Genomic DNA, 3,331 nt, shown 5'->3' on the forward strand with positions numbered 1-3,331 from the left:
AGGAGATTTCTTTCATCCGAGTATACAGAAAGAAACAAGAACGAAGACTAATAAGAATACAATACGATGGTGTTTGTGTGATCACTGATTATTACGATATGGTGGGACTAATCAAATTGCTTCTAATATAAGGTCTTGGGTGGTAAGAGATTATATTATTCTGTAGGCAGTGGCACAAAGATCCTCGACCTGCAAAATGGCTGTACATTTGATATAATGCTTTGGGGCTTTTAGTTTATGGAAATACGACTGCTAATAATAATGAGTGTACGTTTGTTGTTATATTAGTACCTGTGATGTTAAACAGATAGACTGGATAGTTCGTTGCTCAACTAATAGTAAATATTTACTCTAAGATGACGCTGGCTTAAAGAGCCATTCAATCTAGTGAGGCACTCTCTGTGGCTTCTGGTTTATATATAATAAGCAGGTCTTTTTAAATGGGCACTACAAGATGGCTAGCTGTGTATGCTATTTACGCCATGTGGAATACTCTCTATGGGTTTTCTGTTCATGTAGCAATAGTTGATCTTCTAATGTGTGTATAAAGGGAGACAGTGGAGGGATTATGCCCAAGTGTGTGTTGACAGGGAATTCAGATTGTCCATATTTTGTAAAGGCCAAAATATTTGCCAGCTATCTTCAGGTAAATATACCTAACTTTAGAATATATAAGATCACCCAGCACCCCAATGATTGGGAGCTCTGGCTTGAAAAAGCGTGTGAGAAAAATGGGTGGAGGCACACACATTCTCCAACTATTTGGCGAGAATTGGTGGACAGAGGGGGAAACGGCTTGCTTCTGGGAGGATTTACTAAATTCATGGAGCATGGCCTGCATTGCTACTTCAACACCACCAGCATGATGACAGATTTGATGCTGAAGATTAGTGAAGAGAATCTGAAGACCTATATCAAAATTCGAAAATAGGAGGATGAGCTCCTAAGCCTGAAGAAACTCCTAGAGAACTGGATAACCAGTGCATCCACCTGATCATGCTGCAACCTGCTCTCAATGGTGGCCCGTGGAGAAATATTTGGTGTGCTTCAAGACTTCAGCATCCATCTGCTTGAAGGTAGTGCTTGCAGAGACAGCTTGCAGGCTCTCGTGCTAGAGGCTGAGACCCTGGCATTCCCTCTTGTGTTTAATGTCACTATTATTGACACAGTCTCCTAGGAGACCTTCCTGCCAGCTGACATCATTATCATGCTCGATGACGTCCCCATTCAAGGGAACCAAACAGTCGAAGACAGTCTCAGCCTATTGTCAGGCTCGTTCAAGGAGTATGGCAACCTGATTGAACCGAATGCTACGCAGCAGTGAATATCATTGTGATGGGAGACATTTGTGTGAACCTAAAGGCACTTAAAATCATGAGTAATGCACCCTCCTTCCCAGAGCACAATGAGATTGCTGTAGCAATGCTGCTCGCCTTTGAAGCGAAATCTCAGTTTGGCAAAGAAGCTCAATACGAATCCTGCAGTGGTGAAAGATGTAATTTTATGGTGCCACATCAGTGGTGTCAACTTCCTAGGTCTTCAACTAGCCATGGCCTTCTAATATGACAGTGACATTTGGGGGTCTCCCAGCTCCTCTTACCCCCTACTAGCGGTCATTTATGACAGTAAGTGGCTGCAGAATAAGTTTCTCCCTCAGTGGATGTCTTGGAAACAGCACCGGAAAGGCATGACAGCTGCTTACACAAAAGCCACTGTTATGCACTACTGGTACCAAGGGTCTCCTGCTGTGGAGATTGTTTCCTTAGGGGTGATCAGTAAAGGACAGTTTGGTATCTCTAAGGGCATTGTCTTCTTCATGCCTGTGAAGTGCCAGGATGGAGGACGGGAGGAAATTTCGGACATGGCCATTTCAGATGAGATGAAAGAAAAGCTTCCAGAAGCAGCTATTGAACTAGTAAAGGAGAGAAATATTGTGCTGCAGTCTCCAAAAGAAAGTGAACCCTTACCCGAGCCTGAACAAGAAGCTGGCTTAGCCGTGACAGTAGCATACCATAGCATTCAAGCAGTTTTCTAACTGTTCTTCAAGGGAGTGCCTTTATAGCTTCACAAGAAAGTGTCCTGGGAACTCAAGAAGATTGTGTACAACCAGTCCCTAATGCAAGTGTTTTACGAACTGAAAATAAAGAGCCCTACCAGGCAAGAAACTGCATTGTCTGTTCAACAATAAATGTACCAGATCAATCACAAAGTTCCCTACCAATTCAGCAAGAAAATGCCTTACAAAACTGACCAAGAAGGTGCCCTACCAATTCAGCAAGAAAGTAACATTCCAGTAAAAGAAAGCAGACAATCAACTGATCAAGAATATGAGGTGAAACAATAGCATAGCAGTTTCTATTAAGAATCCAGTGATTTGTCCAGTGACTACAATCAACAATTGAATTTAGAAGAGTCTGATATGACAGTCAGTGTGTTACAAGGCAAAGTCATTACATGCCATATGAGAGTAACATAAATAACTTCTCTCTTCATGCTTTCACATGACAGCCTTGAACATCGAAATATACTCAACTATCTGTATTTGTATTCCTTGTTAGTACTACTTTATTGAACATAACATGTTGTCACAATACAGTACCTCAGGAGCGGTGTCCTCAAGAAGCCCACCTTCCAGCAGCTCCAACTCTGTTGTTTAAATTCCCCAGATGATCAGAGTGGCTAGATAAGGGGAAGGGAATTAGGGAGGGTACTGCTGGGAGGGAGATCTGTAATTAAAATAAACGATTAATGAGACAGTTTCACTTCTCTCGTATTCACTATATTGATATGGGTGACTACACATATTATAGAAAAGACTAAAACCTGCAAATAAAAGAGAGTTGCTTCTGTAATAATAGTTCAATGTCTTGGCAATCCTCTAACTATTGGTTTCAGGTTTCAATCATAGTCTTTTCCACTTCTAATCTCTTTTTTCCTAGTGCCAACTCAACTCAAGTTGTCCCAAGGATTTTATCTGAGAGGATTGTCTCATAACTGTAGCTATAGTTCATACTTGTTCAGGACGTAGTATGATCATTGTAGACAGAAAGCCAATCGTGGAACTACTCAGGTCTATTTCTTCACCACCGCACAATTTACCTCATGCTGCTCAAAGATTTGTGACCACTGACATACGCTTTCCACCACTGCGAGTTTGCCAACACTGCTAGAAAAAGAGAGGTACGTCGCAGCTCCTGACTCGCAGCGCGACCTTGATAAAAATAACTGGTTCGGAGTCTCCTACCTGTTTCCACGTGTCCTCTGCCGAAGACAGAATCCACGGCGCATTGACCTCCCGGCTCAGCTCTTGAATACTCCTCCTCCAGCAGAG

At 42.3% G+C, this 3,331-nt stretch overlaps 1 pseudogene; it reads left to right on the forward strand.

Moving 5' to 3' along the window:
* Positions 1-568: 568 nt before the first annotated feature.
* On the forward strand, positions 569-2,344 carry LOC144753578 (putative malate dehydrogenase 1B pseudogene; annotated as a pseudogene).
* Positions 2,345-3,331: the final 987 nt, after the last annotated feature.

The sequence above is a fragment of the Lissotriton helveticus genome, chromosome 5_1, assembly GCF_964261635.1.
Source record: "Lissotriton helveticus chromosome 5_1, aLisHel1.1, whole genome shotgun sequence".
In the NCBI taxonomy this organism is placed as follows: domain Eukaryota; kingdom Metazoa; phylum Chordata; class Amphibia; order Caudata; family Salamandridae; genus Lissotriton; species Lissotriton helveticus.